This window comes from Mastomys coucha, unplaced genomic scaffold, assembly GCF_008632895.1.
Source record: "Mastomys coucha isolate ucsf_1 unplaced genomic scaffold, UCSF_Mcou_1 pScaffold13, whole genome shotgun sequence".
Taxonomy (NCBI): Eukaryota; Metazoa; Chordata; class Mammalia; order Rodentia; family Muridae; genus Mastomys; species Mastomys coucha.
The window spans coordinates 52,408,726-52,418,826 of record NW_022196895.1 but is presented as its reverse complement, the minus strand read 5'-3'; the positions used below and the strand labels follow the sequence as shown (position 1 = coordinate 52,418,826).

Below are 10,101 nucleotides of genomic sequence, written 5' to 3'. Positions count from 1 at the left end.
TCACATTTGCTAAATATTGCTAAAAAATGTTTGCATTCCTACTTTGGTTTAAATCAGTGTGGTCAGGAATAGATAAGAATGTCAGCTTCAATATAATGTAACTAAATTGGTACCTTCTGCCATGTTTCTATGTTTGAAAGTTATATAACTTTAAATTATTTTTATTTCTTGGAAAAACATTATCTTTTTCTTTGGGGTTTTAACAGTTTCACTGAAAGATGTTTAACCTATAAATTATACTGGATCAGGACTTACTTTGTATGCCTGTGTATGCTTTGAAGTAAGGTCTTTTCATGAAACCCTGGCTGACCTGGAGTGTGCTATGTAGGCTAGCCTGGACTTGAACTCACAGAGATCCACCTGCCTTTGCTTCCTAAGTGCCAGGATTGAAGACATTTACCAACACCCCTATGAAGACCTCACTTAAAGAACTTATTTATTATCATTGTTTGTGAGCATGGACGTGTGTGTGTGCTGTGTCACTGTACCTGTGCTAAGGTCGGAGGACAATGTTGACAACTTTATGGAGTTGGTTCTCTTTGCACCTTTATGTGCATGCTGGGGATCAAACCCAGATGTCCTGCCTTTTTCGAGATGTGCCTTTACCTACTGGGCCACCTCTTCAGCCCAAGACATCTTCTTCTTTTTTTTAAAGATTTATTTATTTTATGTATATGAGTACACTGCAACTGTCAGACACACCAGAAGAGGTCACTGGATCTCATTACAGATGGTTGTGAGCCACCATGTGGTTGCTGGAAATCGAACTCAGGACCTCTGGAAGAATAGTCAGTGCTCTTAACGTCTGAGCCATCTCTCTAGCCCAGGCCCAACACTTTTTTTTTTTTTTTTTTAGCCATCACAGAACATTTATTACATATTTCACATCCATCATCAGACACTGTCATCATATTGGCCACTTCCACTGGTCAGCAGGTGGTTCTTCCAGCAATGGCTCCCATGGCTTCCACTGCAACATTTTTCTTGCCAGACTTAATTCTTTTTCAGCCTGAAGAATCACCTCTTCTACTTCACCACCCTGAAGCAAGTTTTCTAATTTTTAACATCTGGTTCCGCCTTGACCATATCCAGCTTCTCATTGGTGATCTGCTCGGTGTATTTTCTATAGGCTGCATGTTTAGGAAAGTGCTTCAGAAGATCAAGAATCTTTGTATACAATATTGTTAGCCTCTCGTGAGGAGTGTCGCACACCGCCAGTCCCACCAGGCCGGTAGTCTTCTTCAGCAAGCCCGCCATGACAGCTCCCCGGCCCAACACTTTTTAAATATCACTTATCCACTCACTTTTAGAAAACTTCAGTCTCCAAATGTGGCTCCATGGGGTCAGAGCTTTGGTATGTCAGGTTATAGAGTCCGAAGCCTTCCGTATAAAACAGCGTCAGGTTACAGGGGCATAAGCATTCTGAATAAAATACACAGACTACAAAATGGTATCTCATGAGTTTGTTGTTGTTGTTGTTGCCAAATACGGATGATGTTGATCATCTTTCCACATATGTTAGTCATTTATGCGTCTTTTTTGAGAACTAGTTATTCAAGACCTTTCACTGTTTTTACTTGTCACAGTGTTTTTGTTTTCCTTCTCACACCCCCCCTTGTGTGTGTGTTGTTTGTTTTTTGTTTTGTTTTGAGACAAGGTTCCTCTGTGTAGCCCTTAGTAGCATACACAGGCAATTCTGCTGGCCTGCCCTCAGGGACCTAGCAATTGTTTATATCATTACCTGCTGTGGCCAGGTGCAGCAGGTGTGAGCAACTGGATAAAAGGACCCCCACCCCACCCCAGTTTTCTCTCTCTATCTCTCTTTCCCTCCCTCTCTCTTTTTCCCTTCCCATGTGCCCCCTGCTGGTCTCTCCCTTACCCATCCTGTTCTTCTCTGTGTTCCATCCTCTTCTCGGCCCTCATGGCTCCTATCTGTCTGTCTGTCTACATGTCTACTTCTCCTCTAACCCTTCTCCAGGTCCTCACTCTCCTTCCTTCCCCCAAACAAACCCCCTTATACTCAATCTGTTGTATGGCATAGGCTTGCCAGGTACCCCCTGACTACGTTATATTTCATTACAGCCCTGGCTATCCTGGAACTCTGTAGACCAAGCTAGCCTCAGACTCAGATATTTGCCTGCCTATGTCTCCCAAGTGCTAAGACTAAAGGTATGTGCCACCACAGCCTGGCTGTTTTTTTCTTATTGATCATTTATATATTACAGTTCGGGTTCCCTTATCTGCCGGGAGCCATGGCCTAGTGAAAAATTACTAGTTTACACTTACAGCCCAGAGAGAACGTGTGTAGTCTAATAGAGTATTTGTGGGTGTGGAGGACATTGTGACCCTTGCTTCCAGGAACTGAAGATTGCCACCAGCCCTCCTTTGCCGAAGGCTATTCCCCTCTTCCTTGTCACAGGATCTCCTCCCTCCCTTGCCCTGAGATCTTTGCCCTGCCTTGTCACAGGATCTCTCCTCTCCCTTGAAGCTTTCTCCCGCTTGTGCTTATATTGCCATCCCTGAAGTAAAGTTTTTGGAGCTTCATCAGACAACTGTCTTGCTCTTATTCTTTGTGTCTCTAGTCTCTTTTGGTCTCTCTCTTCCCTGCCCTAGGACCCTGTTGCACGCCCCAGGGGGCGTTGGCAAAATGTGGCCCAATGTGACCTGGGTCTGGGGTCTGAAAGACCATCACTCTCCAAAAGAACATCCTCCACCGCGAAGGATCGACCCTTCGTGGAGAAGTGAGTGGAGAAGTGAGTGAAGATCCGAATAGTGATCGCTGCAGGTCACCCGCCTATGAGATTGATCCCAGAAGGGACAGTCTGCTGCACAGACCACTTCTGGGGAAGTGAGTGAAGATTCGCACAGTGGTCGCCACTTTGTAAGAAGTGAGTGAAGATCCACATAGAGATCGCAGCAGGGCACCCGCCTGTGAGATTGATCTGAGAAAGGTAAGAAGAGTGGCTATGGGACAAGCATTAAGTAAGCATGAATTGTCTTTAAGGGGTCTCAAGGAATCCCTCAAGACACGAGGAACGTGGGTTAAGAAAAAAAAAGGATCTTAAAAAAATTTTTTTTGAAAGTTTGTAAACATTAGTCAGATAGTTAAGAAGTAGTTAGTGAGAGAGAGACTAGGTTTCAGAAATGGAGTTGTCCCCTGTCAGGGACGTTTTAGCAAAAGAGAAGGAAAATGGATATAAGTGTTTCAGAGCTCTCCCAGGGACAGGAGGAAATCGGGAGACGTCCTGCTTTCTCTCTGGCTCCTACTAGAGATATACTTAGTTCTGGTTAGGATATCTGGGTCCCTTTGAGACATCAAGTTCTCTACCCTCTCTGTGTTGTCTGTCCTTGGCATGCCAACCTGTCCATGTCTGTCAAAACTGACTGTTTAATGTTAAGTCCATGTTTTTGTTTTGTGGTTTGATTGATTGTTCTGTGTTTCATGCTCAAAATAAAAACCGGTTAAAACTTTATCTGCTGGTAGTTCAGCCCTTGATTTAGTTTTAACTTTCAAAAAAAGAGGAAAATAAAAAATAAATAAATAACAGTTTGAATTGGCCTTTGGAGCCCTACACCTGTAGTTAGGAGTCTAGCCCTACTAGGAGCTGATTGACTGTAAAAACCGCTCTAAAAGGGACCAGCAATTTTTTGGCTTCTATGGTAAGGGAACTGATGGTTGTTTTTCCTAGAAAAATCTTTGTGCTTGTGATTATTGAGTCCAATAGGTAACAAAATGCTCCTCTCTTGAAATTATAACTAGAAAAATTAAGAATTTTGCCTGGTCTAAACAAGTGTATGCAGCCACTTCGTTTTTGTTTCTGATCGGTTTAAAAAGCATAAATATGTTTTGCATATCTCTGTTATAGATTATTGGCTTATAGGTTACTGGGTATGATTAAAAATTTGTAACATTGGTAACGGAAAGTTGGCTTAAAACTGGTAACTCTGGGTTAGAGTAATTCAGAACTATAACTCGTGGCTTGAGCCAACCCAGGGAAACAGGTCTAAGATATATCTGAATTGGGTAATATTTTATGTAATTCTGTAAGACTCTGTGAGACCCTCAGAGAGGCTTAGCTTAGACACACTACCCTACAAACCACAGATTGACATAGATCTCTGCAATAACATGAGGTTTATTGATTCAACAGTCATGGCCAATGCACATGGGGCTGCTAATCCAAGTAGGAAGAGGTAGCCCAGAACTCAGAAAGCACACATCTTTTATACTTTACAGAGGCAACAGGGCTAGTTGGCTTATTCTAATTGGTGCAGTATCAAACAAAGGATCTCTTCAGGCATTGATTGGCTTGCTCAAGGGGGCTGCTCTTGGCTACATTTGCTCCCTTACCTAACTCCTGTACCTGGAAAGCCCCTGGAACGGGGTGAGCTGTAAAGTCCCGGGATTTTTGTAAGGTCAGGGTGTTCTTGGACCCCAGTACAAGGAGGGGTAGAACATCTAATTTTGTTCTTACAGGTTATGTTCTGGTCAGCTTTTAGTTCAGCCCAGCCCTCCTGACCTTTAAAAACTTTGTTTTACTTATACAATCACATGTCTCTACTATAGGTAGTTTTGGCTTATTATTTCTTTCTCAAAATTCTTGTTTTTACCTTTATTTCTACATTCTCAGAACTCTTTCTATATTCTCAAAAACTTGGTTTCTATATTCCCAGAACCTTGTTTCTACAGCTTAATTTTTTACTTTATTACTTCAATTCTTATCCTAGAAAACAGACTTATAGATGATAGGATTACAACAGTGTCTTTTTGAGGATTACAACAGTGTCTTTTTGAGGTATTGGAAGCTGCATTGTCTTGTGTTTCATGGGCAGAAATGGGCAGCCAAACTTTGTCGCATGGAGGTGATTCACTTGGTGTTTTTGAAGAGACTGGATTGATTATTGGAGGTTGAGTTTTGCTTTCCAAAGTTCTGGCGTGCCCTGGGCCACAATATTAGAAATGATCCAGGCTTGCTGACTGCAATTTAAAAGTAGGGAGACACTTAAAAACTTTGTAATGTGAATGTAATGTTTTTGGTGTTGATTTTAAAAAGAATAGATTGTTTATATTGTTAAAATTGGGCATCACACAGGGCAGTGGTGGTGCACGCCTTTAATCCCAGCACTTGGGAGGCAGAGGCAGGCGGATTTCTGAGTTGGAGGCCAGCCTGTCTACAGAGTGAGTTCCAGGACAGCCAGGGCTACACAGAGAAACCCTGTCTCGAAAAAAAAACAAAATAAATAAATAAATAAATAAATAAATAAATAAATAAATTTTAAAAATTGGGTATCACTTTCCAAAGTTGTGATTATGCTCTAATATTGCAAAAGAAACTTAAAAATTATGGTGAAATTGCCAGTGTTCCATTGGCTACAGTTTGCATCGCAATCTCAGGATTCTTAAGTCACCCATATTTTGTAATTAGGATGATTGCAAGAGTAATAATAGTTAAAAACAATTGTGGCCAGTATGGGCCTGCTGCCCCTTTTAAAAACAAGCCTTATTGGATATAGTAGTAGAAACAAAATTTAACCCCCCAAGGTTGGGAAGGAGATCTCTGAGAATTTATTTGGCATCAGACTGTTTCAGGAAGATGATACTTCTAAAAACAGCTAGTAGAATCTTTGGAGACTCTCAGGAAAAGGGTTCCTTTTGTTACACTGTTCTCCTCCAGACAGTAGAATTGCTCCCCTGGAATTTGTCCTCACTGCAGGAGGTGTAATCTTTGGGCAAAGACTCAGATGGTATACTCAGATTAAGAAATATTTACATTTGAGTTAATGTGATGCAAGGAGCAACCTCAGGGAGGCTTGTGTGGCATTTCTTTTGTTTTACAGACCCTGCCTAGAAAAGTTTTTGTGGCCTCACCTCTCCTTGCCTCTGGGGAATTGTTTTTTAAGACAAAATAGCATTATCACAGATCTATCCAGGTGTTGTTCAAAATAAAATTCAAATTTAAGATTTATGAAAGGTCAATGAGGCTGTAGAATTTATAGAGGCATTACAATCTGGCCTGCCTACTTCATATAAAATTATTTTGTACTTAGAAGGTTGTTTTTTCCTCTGCATCCTGGTAATTGTAAAGGGTTTGCTTCTAGTGAGTTTGTAATCATTAGAAAGTTTTACCTTTAAAAATGGCTAATAGCCTTACATTATATAAGAAATTATTTTGTCTCTGCTTCAGTACAAGAAACTAGGACTTGAATTTTTAAGTTTATGTTGTTTATTATCTAATCCCTTTAAAAATAAATTTTACTGCCTTTGCTCTTATACAACAAGCTTTAAAAAAATTGGAGTAGTTTTTGCTCCAAAAAAGACTCAAAGTCAATATCTTTTTCAATATTTGGGGCCTCAGTTATATGCTAAACAAAGGGCAGCACAGAAAATTCAAGTAAGAAAAGATAATTTACTTGCTCTAAATGATTTTCAAAGGTTGTTAGGAGATATTAATTGGCTAAGACCTCATCTTAAGCTTACTACAGGAGAACTTAAACCTCTGTTTGATATTCTCAAGGGGGATGCAAATCCTAGTTCCCCTCAACAATTAACTGATGAGGGACAAATAGCTTTGCAGAAAATAGAGAAAGCTATTAGCCAACAGATATATTATATAGATTGATCAATTGTTGGCTGTTTGCATTATTGCTATTCATGAGCCCACAGCAGTCCTTTAGTAAAAGGGACCATTAATGTGGATTCATCTTTTCTCATCACCAAGTAAAGTTTTAACATCCTATTATAAAGCTGTTGTGGTGTTAATAATTATAGGATAAAATCATGAAAGTATTTTGGAAAGAATGTCTTAAAAAAACCTGATGAGACATCTATTCCTTGTTTCAAACAGCAATTAAATTGGTTATTGCAGAACATTGATTGATATTTGGCCTATTATATAGCAAATTTTTAGGCAAAATTGATAATATACTTCCTGTAAATTTGTGTATGCATCCCATAAAGAATATATCTACAGCCCTTCTATGGGAGAGAAGTATATGTGATTAGATCATGTTTATTCTTGTGAGTGTTCCTCTACTTCAGCACAAATAATTGAACTATGTGCTATAGTCACTTTTTAAAGTACTAAAATCAAGCTTTTAATTTGTATACTGATAGCCAATATAGATAGATAGATAGATAGATAGATAGATAGATAGATAGACAGATAGACAGATAGATAGCTCAGGTTTTACAATTGCTTGAAATTGTTTCTTTTTTAGACAGTGCTAAATTCTCAAATTTTGCAATTGTTTATACATATACAACTCAAGTTAAGAGAAAGTACTGTTCCTTTAAAGGACTGTCTTTGGACATTTAGGAACTCATCCTAGACTGCCTGGAAACGACCCCTTAAGGCAATGCTACAGCAGATTTGTATCCCAGGCAGATTATAGGCCTTATACAAGAACAATTGACCATATAATCTAATTCTTTACATCATCAAAATAGTAATGACTTGAGATGATAATTTGGTATTTTTAGAGAATATTTCTGATTTAAAAAAATAAAAATAAAATATGCACATGTGACTATTGATACCTCTTCAGGCTTTCTTTCTTTTTTGTTTTTTTTTTTTTTTTTTTTTTTTTTTTTTTTAGTTTTTCGAGACAGGGTTTCTCTGTATAGCCCTGGCTGTCAAGGTACTCACTCTGTAGACCAGGCTGGCCTCAAACCTTTTCAGGCTTTCTAGTTGCAATTGCCTTAACAGAAAAATCAACTAAAAATGTAATTGGTCATTACCTACATTACTTTTTTATGCTTGGTGTTCCTAATCAGATTAAAACAGATAATGGAACTATTACAGTCAAACATTTGAGATGTTTTGTCAACAATTTAATGTTATCCATATTACTGGGATTCCTTATAATTCACAGGGGTAAGAAGTTGTTGAATGTGTGCACGGCAATCTGAAAAAAAATTTTTTTTATTTGTTTTGTTTTGTTTTTGTTTGTTTTTAAGTTTGGTTTTTAGAGACAGGTTTCTCTGTATAGCCTCTGTATAGTTCCTGTCCTGGAACTCACTGTGTAGACCAGGCTGGCCTGGAACTCAGAAATCTGCCTGCCTCTGGCTCCTAAGTGCTCGGATTAAAGGCATGCGCCCACCACTGCCCGGCCAATCCGTGGACATTATTTAAATCATGCTTTTTATTTCAGCATCCTACAACTAGGCATAGTCATGTCTAGGTGAGATGGAAGGGTCCACTTATTGCACATGGCATGATCCTAATCAGGTGTTTAAAATAAGGAAGAGGGAATGTTTGTGTTTTTTCCACAGAATGCTACAAGAGCTTGCTAGCTGCCAGAGTGTGATGTGCTGACCTGTGAGCTTGCTGAGTGCCCTGACAGTGGTGACAGGAAAGCTGTACTGGGTGAAAAATGAAAATAGTTAGAAAACAGGGGACCCTCTTGTGGATGACTCTCCTGTGCCAATGGAATCGATGAGCACTTGAATTGCTGACCGCTGGGAAGGGTGGCACCTGATTATTTCTGAAAAGAGACTGCTATTTTTATGTAAATGAGCCCAGCCTAGTGGAGACAGTCCAACAGTTACACAAACTTAAATTGGAGCTCCAGAAAAAAAAAACAAAACAGTTTTTAGCGGCTGCCAATAATTGGAGGAAGTCCTCCATGTTCACCCTCTTGATTCCCCTCCTTGGACCTTTAATAAGCATTTTATTGTTAATAACTTTGCGAACTTTCATTTTTAACAAAATTACTGATTTTATAAAACAGCACATTGACTCCATGGCATCAAGACCCTTGCAAATTCATTATCATAGACTTGATTTGACTGATAGAAGGCTTGCCGAACCTGAGGTTGATAATTCTCCTTTAGGATCCGCATAGGATTCAGACCTGTGCATACTGGTTCTGGATAAAATGAATCCAGTATAGGCACCAGCGTGGGCTGCGAGACTAAACACCGCAGGGGAAGGTCCCACACGGGTCATCTCTGGATTCCCCGTGAGACAAACCTAGTTTGCAAGGTTGGTATCTGTCCTTTAACCTTATCCTAAGGATTCTCCAAGGCTCTTCCTCCCCTTCCCCAAAGATACCAAGAGCCACGACTGTAGGACGCAATGGTAATCTGACCGATGGGAGGAATCAGGTCAATGCTCCCCTGATGGTTAACGCCCACTCATCCAAAGATGAGATAACTATATGATCACCTTGGTTCCTTAAGGCTTCAATTAAAATAATAAAAAGGGAGGAGATGCCGGAAGCCATGGCCTTAACCTTGGCCTAGTGAAAAATTACTAGCTTATACTTACAGCCCCGAGAGAACATGTGTAGTCTAACAGAATATTTGTGGGTGTGGAGGACATTGTGACTCTTGGTTCCAGGAACTGAAGACTGCCACCAACCCTCCCTTGCTTCAGGCTCTTCCCCTGTCCCTTGCCCCAGGCACTTCCCCCTCCCTTGTCACAGGATTTCCCCCTCCCTTGAGGCTTTCTCATGCTTGTGCTTATATTGCCATCCCTGAAGTAAAGTTTTTGGAGCTTCATCAGACAACTGTCTTGCTCTCATTCTTTGTGTCTCTAGTCTCTTTTGGTCTCTTTCTCCCCTGCCCTAGGACCCTGTGGGTTGGGGCACTTATCAGATATATAATTTGAAAAAAGATATAAATTTTATAAAGAAGGGTCTAGGGTATAGCTGGATATGTAGAATTCATGTCTGGCATGCATGAAGCTTTGTGTTTGACCACCGGCACTAAATAAATCAAATATCACTGGGTGGTGGTGGCACGTGCCTTTAATCCTAGCACTTGGGAGGCAGAGGCAGGCTGAGTTCTGAGTTCGAGGCCAGCCTGGTCTACAGAGTGAATTCCAGGATAGCCAGGGCTACACAGAGAAACCCTGTCTCGAAAAAACCAAAAATAAATAAATAAATAAATAAAATATCATGACACACATATATAATCACAGCATACGGAAGTGGAGGCAGGAGCATCAGAAGTGCAAGGTCATCCTCAGTTACAAAATAAATTCAAGGGCAGCCTGGGATACAGGAGGCTTTGAAAAACAAAACCAGGACAGAAATAAAGAAGCCATTTTGAGCCGTGCGGTGGTGGCGCACGCCTTTAATCCCAGCACTTGGGAGGCA

General features: G+C 40.3%; 1 pseudogene; it reads right to left on the bottom strand.

The window, feature by feature from the left end:
- Positions 1 to 849: 849 nt before the first annotated feature.
- Positions 850 to 1,261, bottom strand: LOC116087664 (annotated as a pseudogene).
- Between the last annotated feature and the right edge of the window lie 8,840 nt (positions 1,262 to 10,101).